This window comes from Dermacentor silvarum, chromosome 3 (assembly GCF_013339745.2).
Source record: "Dermacentor silvarum isolate Dsil-2018 chromosome 3, BIME_Dsil_1.4, whole genome shotgun sequence".
Classification (NCBI taxonomy): domain Eukaryota; kingdom Metazoa; phylum Arthropoda; class Arachnida; order Ixodida; family Ixodidae; genus Dermacentor; species Dermacentor silvarum.
In genome coordinates, this window is record NC_051156.1 from 6,458,832 (window position 1) to 6,474,192 (window position 15,361).

Here is a 15,361-nt window from a genome sequence, read left to right on the forward strand (position 1 = left end):
GCTGGTCCCTTACAGATTGTAGCGGCAAGACGTCGTCTGTGGCTTAGGTGTCCTCTATGTCCGTGCCACTCCCTGTTCTCGATGTCCCGTCTCACTGCCGTCGGTTCGCTCCCGGGCCTCCGTTTCGTCCGTCTTCTGTGGGTAGCCCGTCGTCCTGGTAGTACGTGGCCACACGGAAGAGCAGTAGCCGAAATCCTCTGTCACGGCACCATGTTGCAGAAACGAAACAAGACAGCTGCGTTCGATGCGAACGAAATCAAGATCCTTCTTCTCTTTTTTTATTGCTTTTACTGCGCGCGCATTTGGTACCCACAGTCTTCTTCTTTCTCGTCTTGTCCACTCCCATAAGTTTCAATACCGGACGCAAGATAAATGAAAGCAGAATTCCATGTTTTCCAATCGCTTTTTTATGGGTTTAACATAGACAAGTGTGGCGAGATGGGCTTGTTGGTTCATTCTGAATGGCAGTAGTTAAGCGCTTAGTGAAGACGAGGACAAAAAAAATGGCTGAGGTTTAACTCTTGTAAACCTAGTTATCACGAGTGAAACGTGTTTCGCTTGGTTTTGCAAAGACTATGTACACGGTGTTTCATTAGTGCTCCGGTGTTTCAGCTGCCAACTTTGCCTTTGCTTGAGATTTCGCAGCCTGCCGTCTAGCCATATCGACTGGATGATTGGATTAAGCCTGTGATTTGCGCTGAAGCGCACGCACAGACGGCCCAGTCAGCGCGCCATCCATGGCGAGACTTGTTCTTTCTGGGGTTTTACGTGCCAAAACCAGTTCTGATTATGAGGCACGCCGTAGTGGAGGGCTCCGGATTAAATTTGACTAACTGGGGTTGTTTAACGTGCACTACATCGCAAGCACACATGCGTTTTTGCATTTCGCCTCCATCGAAATGCGGCCGCTGCGGCCTGGATTCGATCCCGCGATCCATGGCGAGACTGAGCGACTAGCATCTGCTTCACCGGTGCATGGCGAGACTGAGCGACCAAGCACCGACGAAGCAGCTGTTAAACCCTCGCCTAGTCACGTGGTACCGCAGCGGCGAGGCTCCGAGTGAGCGCAGCTGCGACGCCTCTCCGCAGCAGATCACGTGGTGTGACATCACACCTGCCACACTTGCGCTCCGGCAGCTCAAATTCATTGCGACGCGATGAATGACATTGCGAGACATGGCGTAGTAGAGCTTTCGCTCTAAAAAGGAGACACAAGGACATTCGGGCGCTCGTGTGTCCGTGTGTCTCCTTTTTTGTCCTCATCTTTACTAAGCGCTCAACTGCTGCCGTTTAGCATAGAACAATTCACACAGAGGGAATCTTTGCTTCAGTCATCAGTGAATTTTCACTAGTTCTGTGTTACACCGGCCTTCCCAAGTGATTTCTCCTGGGTTGTTCTAATATAGCTCTCCGTGCAGCTGCACAAACTTGTCATCTATGCTCGTGTGCTTGAAAATATCCCATAGTGAGTCCCTGTCTACTTTCTTCTAAGGACCCTTACACTCTCAAAATTCAATGCATTCATTCATTCCTTTCGGTAGTGCTCTATGTGCCCATGCCTATGTGCCCATTTCTTTATGTGGTCAAAGACATTAAATATCAGCTAATGAAGAAGCGCGTCAGGAAAAAAGATCAACATCTAAGTGTAGGATATTATGCTCGGTAATAAGACAGATAATAAAGCTCAGGTTAGACGCATCATCAATCTAAAGAACACTGGGATTGCGTAAGCCTGCTCATGGTGCAGAAGCACAAGAACTGAAGCTAAGCTGCCACATGAAACTACCGTATGTAAAATTTTAAATAAAATGCGCGATTGCGATATTTTCGACGAGCAGTGAGCACAATAACCTTAAATCTCGCAAAATGTGCTCCGCCATTCCACTATGTGAAGGTGGATGACCAGCGAAGCTGTGTATGTGGGGATTGACCGTTGCTCCGGTGAAAAGTTCGAAGTTTGCTGGATCGGGGCCACATTGGACGGTTCGCATTTATTTCCGCCTTGTGGTCCTCGCGGGCACCACGCTTACGCTTGGCGTCCGCGGGCCTCTTATCGTCGGTGGTCTCCTTCCGCCGCCGCTGCTCCCATCCCCTTTTCAGTTCACGCCGCGTTCTTGGTAGGCACGCTCTTCTTCAGGCCGTACAACAAGCAGCCTACCCATTTCACAGTCAGAGCAGAACTGAAGAAAGGAGCCTACGTAGAGCATCAAGTCAGGAGACAGAAGACACTCAGATTGGTAGGCACTAGTTTGCATACGCGGGATGGCACATGCGTGCATGGTGCGAACGTAGACGTGGCCGACACAGGTCAAAGTATTATATCTGTTTTTATCAGCTTAATATCTGATACGGGTTGTATTTGGACCGAAGATATTAAACTTATTTTTGCAAGTTGGCGGAGTGCTAGAAGCCTGCTTCACCTCCGCTGTCGGTCGGCCCGATAATGGTGTATCTTCGGGATCGGACCGCGTTTTCGGTCTCCGGACATCGATCCACTGAAAACTAACCATATACAGCTTCGCTATAATATGTTTGTAGCCTAAGAAGCGATTGTATAGCAAACAAACTAGTCGCCTCTAAACATGTTCAATTTTCCTTTCATTCGTGAGAAGTATGTTGTTTCGTGAAACTAAAGAAAACTCAAGTTTTGCTCCGACGAGAGCAAATCGCAACAGTATAACGCATTTAACATTTGGAAAAACCTTTGGTTATCCATGATAGAAATCCTAATAATCTATATGAAGCCTTTACAACACTCACCACGTGTGCAGTGAACGGTAACTCAGCGTAGAACAAAACAGCTAGATTGCGCGCAGTCTTTTCCTTTCCATAGAGAATCACCTAAGTACTTAAAATAAGTACTGGAATTTCACGAGTCGAAAGCATAGAATCAAAAGCAAAAGTAGAAGTCAAAAGCCAGCCATAGGGGGGACTCTGGTTGTAGTTTTTACCACCTGGAGTTCCTTGAAATGCCCCCAATGCATTGTAGACGGTCGTTTTATCATTTCGCCCCCTCGAAATGTGGCCATGACAGCCAGGATTTGATCCCGCGTCCTCCGGTTTAGCAGCGCAACGTCAATAATCCTGGCGGTAACCATCTGAATAATAAACAGACTCTCTGACAATAATTTTTCGGTGAATGAAACAACAAGTGTCTTGTCTGAAATGATCAGAAGAAAATTACTCGTGCGATATTGGGCAACAAAATTTCGGTCCTTTTGCAGCACTTCACAGTCATTGGCGTTTTTAATGACCCAAAAAAGTGCAACGTTGTCAGCGTACGTAAGGACATCAGACTGATTTACTGAGTTTTCAAGACTATTATGCAATACATTTAATAAACTCGGGCCGGGCACCGATCACTCGGGCACAGGAGACAGCGACTCATAACAAGCGGAACACTCTGCACCAATCCGAATATAATGTACCCGGGATGAAAGGCAGTCCTTCATCAATGCACAAAGCTCAAGCTGACGTCATCCGATAAGAGCTTTTGTAGAAACAGAACAGGTGATACATGCTCGAAAGCCTTAGAAAGGTCGAAATTCACGGATGCGAGGTTGCTGACCATTACCATGCAAGAGGCCAACTGCATGAATAAAGTACACAATGTTAGTTTCGACAGATCTGTGTCCAACAAATCCGTGTGGCGAATTGCAAATTTTGCTATTGAAGAAAGAAACGAATTTTTCCAATTAGAAAAATTTAATGAACCTTGGCGAATATCGATAAGACCAACACCGGGCGATAATTTCTGGCATATGTCCTGTCGCAACTTTCGTATACAGGGACAGCAGCTGATATATTCATTTCGTGAGGGAACACACACGTGTGAAAATGTGCGTTAGAATCGGCACAAGGATCGACGGTCAACCTTTTAGAATGAATATTGGTATTTCGTCATGACCACGTGAACATTTCGGTTTAAGCCTATTTTTATGGCCATGACAACCCCGTGTTCTGAAAAAGTCAAAATTACCAAATGCTCACCAGGAGCATGCGTTGCTTTCGTATATATGACAGAAAATTGTTTCTTGAACAGATAGGCGATATCGTACGAGCTCGTAAGGGTACCTCTAGAAGGATAGGGTAAAGCTGCTATCAAAGCTTATTGTGACATATTGTATTTACCACAGGTCTAAAAAAAGCTATGGATCTCGCGTTAAACGCTCATCGATAAATGTATCATTACCTGAAATGTCTCTAAAACTGGTGAATAGGGTAGCTTGCGAAAACTGCATAAATACATGCAAAACAGAAGCCATTCTTCTGTCATCCATGTTTTGTGTGCACATATGGCACCGTTATGGCGCGACGAACGATGCAATGGACGCCAAATTTAGCCTTTCGCTCTGTGTTCAAAGAGGCATAGTTGGAAGTGCGTTTGTCGATCCGAGTGTGGAAGTGATCGCGTTTGAGAAAGCTCATTCAGCAGTGTTAGGTGCAATACATCAAACTCAAACCAGTTCTCATCAAAAGCTACAAGGCCTCCAAGTGCGTATCTTTTTGCAAAAATGTCACATTTTGACGGATTACTTGAAAGGAACAGGTATGAAGCTGTCTCCGGAAAAAAACAAAGTACATCCTTCCCGGTGGCGCGGCGCAAGAAATGGAAAAAGTCGAGCTGTACCTATAGCTGGCCAGAAGCTTGAGAGAGCTCCGCAACGCCACGTCCAGATACTCGGCATTCCAATTCACGAGGACGGAGGGGCGGCTACCTGGCTCAAAGAACTAGAACCTACGTGGAAGAGACTTCTGCACTTGGTGAAATGCATATCGCAGAAGTTCGGAGGAGCTGGCACCGATACCGCTCTGACTTTGACGTCGGCAGTGCTTACTTCGAGGGCTTGTTACGGTGGGGTATGCTTTGACCTCACCAAAGCACAATACAAGCTCGAAAGAATGCCCCGGGAGTGTCTTCGAGTGAACACGGGTCTTCCCCGCCACGCGCGAGTGAAAGATCTGCACCGGTACGCGGGACTGCCTCTACTCAGGGACATTATCTTTGAATGCAAGGAGGGACATGAACGCCGTCCACGTTACACACGCTCTGGACAGCAGCTCTTAGAGTTAGACGGCCGTCTAACTCTAAGAGCTGCTAATTAGAACGCTTGTCAAACAAGGTGGAAGTGCTTCCGGCTGTTGCTCCTTGGGATGACGTGCAGGTTCGAGTCACGAAGCCTGTCACACGCCGGCAGACGAACGAAAGAGTACCACGGCGCTTACTGATCCAAACTTGTGGAACGGGCTCACTTGAAAGAATATGCCATTTTCACAGATGCGGCCTGGGATCCTACTACATCCAGAGCGGCGCTGGCAGTCGTTAGTGGTGAGCAGCAAGACGTCCAGATTCACCAACACCAGCAAGAACCGACCATTAAGGCACTTGAACTGCAGGCCATCCTATTTGCCATAGAGAAGCTGAAGAAAACGGCGGGAAATTTTACGGAAGACCACAGTGGCAAAGAGTTCACGATATTCACGGACTCTTTAGATGCTCTAAAGGCGCTCACGGCGACGCCCAGAGTAGGCATGCGGGCGCATGATATTAAGGTCGCATGCGCATCCCTTCATCGGGACTACGGCATGGGTGTGCGAGTGGACTGGTTCCCGGGGTACTCGGGGGCAGCATCGGCAACGGTGCGGCCCACAGTGCAGCGAGCGAGCTGTTATTTTCCCGCTCATCTCCCCTGGGCCCAGTCCCTCTCATTGCTGTGCGTCTGGATCCGGAGGAGGAGAGCGAGCGACTTAAAGTGCAAGCCAAACGGGAGCTGAAGGCGAAGGTACGGGCAGAATGCCCACCCTTTGACCAAGGGGCTTCCTCGGGGCGCGCAAGTCCTGGTGCATAAGGCCAAGACGGACGCAGCATTCACCGAAGACATCCTGGCTAAGTGGCGCGCGTACGCCGCTTCAAGGAAGACGCGAGGTCATCAGAGGCAACGTTTGGACAATGAGGAGGAGGAAGAGACGGAGGCGAACGTGATGTCAACACCAGTGACGTGCAGTATGTGCGACATCGGTGCTCGACCGACAGTCAGGCATCCATTGTGGCCTCTCGCGACAGTAAGAGACAAACACAAGGAACGCGGCATTACCTCACCGGAGGCATGGACCACGCCACCGCCTCAGGCCGATGCCCGACGAACTATCAACTCCTTATGGGAGTTTGTGCGCGAGGCCGGCTTGACTGGCAGGTTATGAATGTGTAGCTTTTTTTTCCCTTGTGAACCCTGCCATTGACCCTTACTCCTGCTTAGGCCACTGAGCCATCCTTTTCATTAAAGTTCATTCTGTATCTCCTCAGGCAGGGTCTAGAAATGGCATGAAAAGACAACGATGAAGTGCGCGTGCCTAGGCACTGTCGCTCTGGCACGAGCGCGCCTCACAGAACGAACGCCTCGCCACTGTTTGCTCCGACGCCTGAACTACTGTCTACTATTATGCTTCGGTTTCCTGTAGTGTCATAAATCTTCGGCAGCCAACTTCGGCTATACAGACGCAACAGTTGGGCGCAATACATCAAACTCAAACCAGTTATCATGAAAAGCTACAAGGCCTACAAGTGTGCATCTTTTTGCAAAAATGTCACATTTCCACGGAATTCTACAGGCAGGGTCCAGAAATGGCACGAAGAGAATGAATGAATGGAAAACTTCTCAGCGCATGCTTCTCAGCGCAAACTTCTCAGTGCAGCTTTTCAACGCATGCGCCGGATAGAAGTGGTTCCCACTTCACGGGAATCCATATGCTGTTCTCGCCGCCTGGCCCCTGGTTACGAACCAAAGCTGGTCTTCCAGGGTGGTACTGGACAGCAAGATCTTCCATCGCTCTATAAGGGGTGGGATGGGTAGGGGGATGATGTTGGGGTTAGGATTGGTGAGCAGTGGTGGGTGTTGTTGGCTAAATTTGCATTCTGCTATCATGTGTTGGAGTGTACCTGGCTCGTGACACACGGGGCATTCTTGCCCGTACTGGCTCGGGTACATGCGGTTCAGTAATTGGGGGTGGGGAAACGACTTTGTCTGGATCTGCCTATATGTTGTCCGCTGCTCCCTCGTTAACTTGAGGTGTGGCACGGGGAAGCTCTGTCTCCGGTTTCTGTAATATTCCACTATGCCTTTGTACGTGACCAGTGGTTGGCTCTTTGCGTTCTCCTCGTCCCTCTCCGCGGCTGCGGCTCGGTGTGACAGCGCTCGGGCCTGCTGGTGGGCAAACTCATTGCCCTTCACTGAGGAGTGGGCGGGAACCCACATTAATTCTATCGCTTGCCCTTTCGGGGGTTCCTTGCCTTTGAGCGCCCGAAGCACCAACCGGAACACCCAGCCCGACTGGAAGCTTCTACACGCTTGTTGCGAGTCTGTGAGCACTCTGGTCCTGCCTTGTATAGTGAGGGCCAGGGCAATTGCCAGCTCTTCTGCTGCGTGGACGTCGTTTGTTTTTACCGCCGCGCACGTTAGCAGCTTTTCTTTGGTTATCACAGTTACGGTAGCACAGCTTTTTCCTCTGTCTTTGGAGGCGTCTGTGAAGATTACCCCCTTCCGCCTAGCCAGCAGCCTGTTGTAAGCTCTGGCCTCCCGTCTGCCGCTTTGGTGTGCTGGGCTCATGTTCTTGGGGAGTGGTTTTACCTTCATGGCTTCTATCCAGACGTCTGATAGTTGTCCTCGTTCCGTCTGTTTCGTGTTCTCCCAGCCGATCTTTTTTCAGGACTCTTCTGCCGGCCTTCGTTTGACGTAGGCGATGCTTCTGGCTGGAGAGGTGGCCCTCGATCAGTTCGTCCACCGAGTTATGCAGGCCTAACCTTGTCCGTGGAGGCACTCATCGGGACTCCGATGACTTGCCTGATTGCTTTTCGGATTATCACGTCGATCTGGTTCCTTTCGACCGTGCTCAGCAGGAGATACGGTGCCACGTACGTAATTCAGGAAACCACGAAGGCCTGTACGAGACTCAGGGTGTCGTTCTCTTTCATTTCTCTGCATGTCGTCGCCACTCGGCGGAGCATGTGCAGTATTTGCTCTGTCGTGTGCTTTAGCTTTCTCACAGATGCTTCCACCTTGTTGTTTGCTTGTATCACCACTCCCAGGATCCTGACACTGGGGCCCGGCAACATGTCTTCTCCGTCTAACACCACTCTATTGTCTTCCTTGAGTCTTTTCGGCACCCGCTGCCGTACTACCACCAGTTCCGACTTTTGTGGCGAGCATCTTAGACCGCATTCCTTGGAATCCTAATGTGAATACAGGCCAAGAGAGCAGCAGGCAGCGTGTCGCAACCAGAGCAGGTCAGGCAATCTCTAGCTCGCGCCTCCCAGACTACTGGCGATGTGTCTGCAGCGCCGGGCATTCGTCTTCACTACAGCATATTTGTCCACCACTTCCGCCGCCGTCTGCAGCGTGTCTTGCATCCATCCGTGGGATCCAGCCTTCGTCGTCCAGAGCGAGACGTCGTCGGCGTAGAGCGCGTGCCCCAAGCCTTCAATCACTTCGAGTGCCTTGGGCAGGTGCAGGAATGCCATGTTGAACAACAGGGGCGAAAGGACCGAGCCTTGAGGGGTCCGCCTACTGCCCAACTTGATAAGCGGGGATACTTCCTCGCCCACTCTGATTCTTGCTTTCCGATCTGTTAGAAAACCTCGTACGTACTTATAAGCCCGTTCTCCACGGCGAGTGCTCTGGAGGTTGGTCAGGATGCTAACGTGGGAGACGTTGTCAAACGCTTCCTTGAGGTCAAGTGTCAGTGTGGCGCGAGACGAGTGCCTCGTGGCCTGTTTATGACGTAATAGTTCAGCGGAAATCCGCTAGGTGGAGGTGGAGATGAGCGGATTTCCGCTCAACTATTACGTCATACACTTGCCTTTGCTTCGAGTTGTCGACAAATTCGACTTCGCCCTGCCATCTGCTAGCCGCCTGCTTAGCTCAGATGGTAGAGCGGCTGCCCCGGAAAGGCGGTGGTCCCGGGTTCGAGTCCTGGACCAGGACGAATTTTTCTTCAACTGCGAGACTTTCTTTCGAGGAATCCGATTGGGTTTCCATTGTAGCAAATTGCTACATTTGGGTGGAAGTCTCAGTTTTCCTTTAACTCGTGGCCTGTTTCATGACCTCTTCTTTGATCTGTATGAGCACGTCCTGCGTGCTCGGGAGCTTTCGTGAAACCAAACATGGTGTCCGGCATTTGGTTGGTTCTGTCCAAGTGTCTCTGTAGTCTATTTAACAGCACCCTTTCCATCACCTTGTCCACACAGGACGTGAGAGAGATGGGTCTCAAATTGTCCATGTGCGTAGGTTTTCCCGGTTTTGGAATTAACCTAACCTCTGCCTCCATCCAGCTTCTTGGCAATTTGCCGCTTTCCCAGGTCTCATTCATGTGCCTGAGGAGCTCTGCTCTCGCTCTATCGCTCAAGTTGTTCAGTAGTCAGTACGTGATGGCGTCCGGCCCCGCAGCGCTCTTCTGGTTGCTCTCTGCTATGGCAATTCTTAGTTCCGAGCCCATAAAGGGCTTGTCCAATTTTTCGTTGGAGAGGCCGCGGTACGGTCCCGGCCGATCCTTGCTCTTCTCTGTCTTGATGTACTTGTTTTCAAGTCTTCCATTAATTTCTCCACGTCCCCTTCGTAATTGTTCAAGGTCCGAGCCATACTCCTGTTTGTCTCGCTCTTGCTTGTCATCGGGTCGATGAGGTGCCTGAGGAGCTGCCACGTTTTGCGGGTGGATAGGGTTCCTTGTAGGCCGTCGCACAGATCGATCCAGCTTTCTTTACATAAATCCGACGCGTACTCTGCCGCTTTGTCATTTATTTACGGTATCCTCTTACGTAACTTCTTGTTGTGTCTCTGCCTTTTCCAGGGTTGGTTAGGCTGCTTCTCGCTTCCCACAAGTGTGCCAGTCTGGTGTCTACACGGGGGGTTTGGTGAGTGGTCGCGATCTTTTGCGTATGTTATTCTACGCTGTCGAGCTGCTGTTTCTCCCATGTCTCGTACGTCTGTCCATTCTTCCTCATCCGATCCCTCTTCTTGCTCCTTTCTCAGCTTATCCCAATTGGTAATCCTCGCCGTGCCCGTCTTCACCTTGAGGGTGGGACCTCTGATTGTGATTCTGATTACGTCGTGGTCCGACCCCAGATTCGTTCCCACGTTTTGCCGTGAGGCATCCAGAGTCCCCATCAGGAGCGAGAGGTCCGGCGTGGTGTCTGTGGTCATGCTCGTGCTCATGCGGGTGGGGGCATCGGGCTCGTTGAGTAGGGTAGAGTTGTGCTGTTCTATCAAATGTGAAAGTTCTCTCCCGCTCTTCGAACTGAACCGGTATCCCCATGTCGTGTGAGGGGCGTTGAAATCCCCCAGTACGAGCAGCGGCCGGGAGCCTGCCTTGCTCACTGCGTCCTGTATTGTTCCCGCCATGTCTATTCCTTTCTTGGTCGGCCTACAATACATGTTCAGTACAAACACGTTCTCCGTGTTTCCTATGCCTCGACTGTGAAGCTCCACGAGGGTGTGTTCGCATCCCCGCTATGCCCTCAGGTGCTGAGTTGCCGCTATACAATTGCGTACCAATGCTTCCATCCCTTTCTCCGTCGGATCCACATACGTTACATACCCAGGGAGTCTGGGTCGTTGGTCTATCTCTTGTAATACTATCACGTCTGGTTTGTTCTCGGGTGAATCCACGTGTTGTTGCAGCTCACCCCCCTTGTTCCTGAAGCCACGGCAATTCCACTGGAGAATCATCGTGTCTTCTTTCCCCCTAATCTTTGTTCGCTGCGCCATCTTTGGTCAGGTCCAGGCTGCTGCCTGAACCGTGCACTTCAGTACCTTTGTTGTAAGGGGCGTTCTTCCTGCTTTTCTTTGCGAGCATGAGTTCGTTGACGTTGGCTTCTAGTTTGCTACCCTTCGCACTGGTCCTTGCCATCTCTAAGCAAACTTGCTCCACTTGCGCTGCTAGCTGCGCTATTTGGAATGTAAGTTGCACCACCGCAATGCTGACCTCTTGTAGGGGTCGGGCCCACCCTGGTACTCCCTCCGCCTCTTGTAGACTCTGCGTATCAGGCTGAGTGTGCCGCTTGGCTAGTTCGCGTTTCACGTTCGTTTCCTCCTGTCTGATAGTTTCTGCAGTCTCTATTTTGGCAAGCAGCGACTTAGTCATCTCGTCTTGCTTATGTAATTGGTCCGTTAGTTCCACTATCTGTTTGTTTTGGTGGTCTATTTGAGCGCTCTGTCTCTCTATCATCTTTTTCAGTTGTTCACATTCCTCGCACTGACTTTTTCTATCTTCTTGACCTAACGTGGGAAATTGACTCTTATCTGCGATGGAAGGTCTCCCTGCCCAACCCACCTGTTTGTCCGCGTTGTTCGTCGCTGGTGTCGGGGTCCTGCCTCTCAATCTCGATCTTTTCTTCCTTATACTGCTTTGGTCCCTTGTAGTGGATCTGGATGTGCTTCCCACACCTCCTCCTGGGGTTTGCCGACCGGCCTCTCTGTCCACTGCTCAGGGTCTGGTCTCGCCTGGACAGATGCGTCGACAGTGCCTGTTGCTCATGCTGGTTCTGCCGCTCTCGTTGTCGGATGATGTAAGGCGTAATGAAGCGTTCCGGGCATCCTTTTGTACCTGTGACGTGACCTCTTCCGCACAGCGTACATTTGGCCACACAGGTGTGGCCTGGAGCATGAACAGACTCGGGCTGCAAGACATGGCAATGCCGATTCGCACGTGCCGCCGTTCACCACGGTGGGCCCACTACGTTAGAGAGCGAGCATGACTGCGAGATAACATCGTATGACTCTCACTAGCTGTATCATAAGTTGACAATATAAGTTTTCTATTGCGTGAATGGATGTCCCGCGCTCTACTTTGATATCGTTGTGTAGAGAAAAGAAGCCATTACTCTATCATGGATGTGTCGCTTCACGCATCATAGATCCGTAGTCGCTACACGCCACGGCGCGATGAGTGCTAAATTTAACATCGCTCCTGGCGTTCAGAGAGGTGTAGCTGTGCAATATTTTTGCCTATACGAGCACGAATGGGCGCTTTTCAGTGCTCCGTATGCCATAGTAGGTATAATTTATCAAACTCAGACTGGTGCTCTTCGGCCTTTATAAGGGCTAAAAGTGTGCAATTTGCTGCAGAAAACTCACGCTTGCTCGGCTACGGACCCCCTGCTCTGATACGTGTGGTTTAGAAATGTCATGAAGAGACTCGGGCAGAAAGACAGAGGCATATGCACCTCCTTTGACTACGGCGCAACATGTCCGTCTCCAGAGGTCGCGCAAGCGCAGGAGATTAAGTCAAGCGCATGAGCCCCAACCCTCTACGAGTGCGGCGGGCTCAAGCGGTGCAGGGCTGTCTCGGGCGCCGCCAGCGCGAGGGTCATTTCCTTACACTAGTGCCCAAACAACCTCCGCTTAACAAACTGGCCCACTATAAAAAGGAGCGATCACGATTGCAAAGCGAGACCGTAAGAGCCCCCCTACTGTAAAATAAGTTAGGCATGTGAGTTTTCTAATGCGTGAATAAATTTAACTTGTACATTTCGTTATGCCATTTCTGTACCCTAGTTCCTATGGACTGTCTGCAGCACGCGCAAGACATTTCACGTACTCCAATGCGGCTGCATACCTGATACAGCCTACCCCCATTTTTCTCAGGAAGCAGCACAACTACTTCGAAAACCACTTAGGGCCTCGGTTGATGTTTCTTCTGAGGAATAAAAATGTGCATTGAGCGTTTGGTGCACTCAGTCAGTACACGAACTGCGTCGGTTGCATGTTTCGTTTCACTCACAGCGAACAAATCTGTGCCATTCAGATGTTCGTAAAGCCGGTGATAGTAACCAACGGAAAAGGGAAGCGACTCTCTTGTAATATGGGGCGCTGTCTAGTTCTTTAAAACCACAAGCGAAATTAAGAAAGATGTGTCAGTGATCAGTGGGCACTACACCCTCGTCAGCCACGGAAGGTTTTCGCTAGGAACATTTCTGATAACGGCGTCGAATATGCGTTCTGCTATGTTTGGTATGCAATAGAATGGCTGTAGGCCCAGAAATTCAGGTAGAAACATTAGTGCATCGCCGCGTGCGCATTATCCCGAAAAGAAAGCCGCATGAAAAAGTTTACGCTTAACAGACGGCACCTTGTAATCACCCGTTAAACGAGCTTGTATTTCTCTTCGTAATTCTATTGGCAAAGATGTCCAAAGGTGATCGCTGCGTGTGTCACATTACGTAGCACGGCTGTGGGAGAGCACATGCGCATGCGCACAAGCAGATGCAAGGAGGTTCCATATTGACAGCTAATGACGTGAATGATGACGTTTATACAAGGTTTTTGGTATAACCTTCCACTGACATTGCAATAACGCAGAAGGTAACGCCTGTTTCAATGCCCTTTATTCATTTAAACAAAGCTTCGCCGTATGTAAATTTCAATATGGTGCGTTTAACCTGCCACTATGTTTTTAATTGACTTGCTCAATCCGACTTTTCAGCTGTACTGCATTTTCACTGGGCCCTGTTGCAGTGTCATTAAGGACATAATATTGCTATATTTTAGTTCAAGTGCGTTACGTTTTGCGCTCTCAGGGTTGTCTTTTGCTGGATATGGTTGATTGGGGACTACGCTTTATTTGTTGCCGGAGTTGTCACTAATAACTCTCTCATGCGCCGCAGCTCGTCGTCTCCGTGGAAGATGTTACCGTCTTCCTCGCATATAAAAACCTGGAAATTTCATTGGTGCACCTAATGGCCTCACCAGGCTCGAGAATATCTTTTGTGCGTCTTTATCCTTTGCGAGTGCAATGTAGCCGATTATCGTATATACAGCTGTTTTTTTTTACAGCGTAATCTGTTATCGGCTCATTCCAACAGTTGACAATGACAGAATCTCTAAACACACAGAGGACGAGTGGTTGTTCCCCAGTAACATGTTCGGCTTTAGACCACACCTATCTACTCAGGACGTCATGCTGTTACTCAAGCACACCTTATTAGAACGGGACACTAGAGACATCAGGGCCGTTCTGGGGCTTGACCTAAACAATGCCTTTGACAACGTAGCCCACCATCACATTCTAGACTCCACCTTACACCTCAACCTCGGACAGAAGTTTCACGGTTTTGCTATCTCCTTCCTTAAAGATAGGAAGGCCACCATCAAACTCGGTGATCTCAAATCAGAGCTTTACGAACTTGGTCCCGTTGGCACGCCACAGTGGTTGGTTGTTTCACCGCTTCTTTTTAATACGGCCATGTGCGAGCTCGCGACCGAGCTAGAACATCTAGGCGGTATCGGAAGTGCCATTTACGCTCATGACATCACCGTCTCGCGCACTGGCGGTTCGGACAGACAAGTCGAACGATCTCTACAGGAGTCGATCGACTGCGTTGTAACTCACATACAGGAAATGGGACTCAATTTCTCGAAGTCCAAATCTGAGCTCCTCCTGTATCGCCCCACTAAAAGGGGTCCCAAACCCAAAAATTGGAAGCCCTTAGAAGAGATGGATATCAGAATACACACGATAACTGAGCAAACGATCCCCTGGGTTGACTCTATCCGGGTTTTAGGCATGATAATCGAGGCCAACGGGCACAATGGTCGCACAATCAACAGACTCACCGCGCACGCGGAGGGAGTATTTAGACTAATCTCCAGGGTATCCAACAATATAGAAGGGCTTAAAGAAGACAACCTCCTCAGCGCAGCAGACGGCGCAGTTTGCTAGACTTTCGTCCACCATCGGGAGGCGAAAAACCCTTGCAGGCATTAACATCAATCCAATTTTGGCGATGGAACGCAACACGCAGCTGCCAAATCACGTGAGATCTTACATTAGGTTTCTCCTTTGCCGAGGAACGTACACCCACAACACAATACAGGCAGAAGGTTGGCTAGATCCTCTGCACTCCTGACACACGCACAGGCGTCGGACGCATGTTTCGTCGATGCCACTCAATACGAGCGTCCCGCTAGCAACACCTCCTGTTTTGCGGTCGTCTCCGTTTACACCAAGAGCCGGGTACTTTCGGCCGCATCAATCATTACCTCGTCGCCCGACAACGAAGAACAGCTAGCCATATCATTAGTGCTCTTAGATCCAAGGAAAACAGAAATCTACACAGACTCGAGGTCGGCAGCCAGAGTATTCGCAACTGGAGCCGTCTGAAAGAAAGTCGCCAAGATACTCGAAGGAAAAGTACTTGCTCATCGCACCATCACCTGGTTCCCGGCCCACGTAGGGTCGAAAGTAGGGGGGTTGTTAACGCCAACGAAATGACCCACGCTCGGGCGCGAGGTCTCGCTTGCCGCGCCGGGCTCTCCGAGGCCAGTGCCCCCCCCCCCCCCCCCCCCGGGCGGGGCCCGCGATGGGTCTGCTC

At 50.2% G+C, this 15,361-nt stretch overlaps 1 pseudogene; it reads left to right on the forward strand.

Annotated features, from left to right (window-relative positions):
• The first annotated feature begins 2,301 nt into the window (after positions 1-2,301).
• On the forward strand, positions 2,302-2,474 carry LOC119446906 (U2 spliceosomal RNA; annotated as a pseudogene).
• Positions 2,475-15,361: the final 12,887 nt, after the last annotated feature.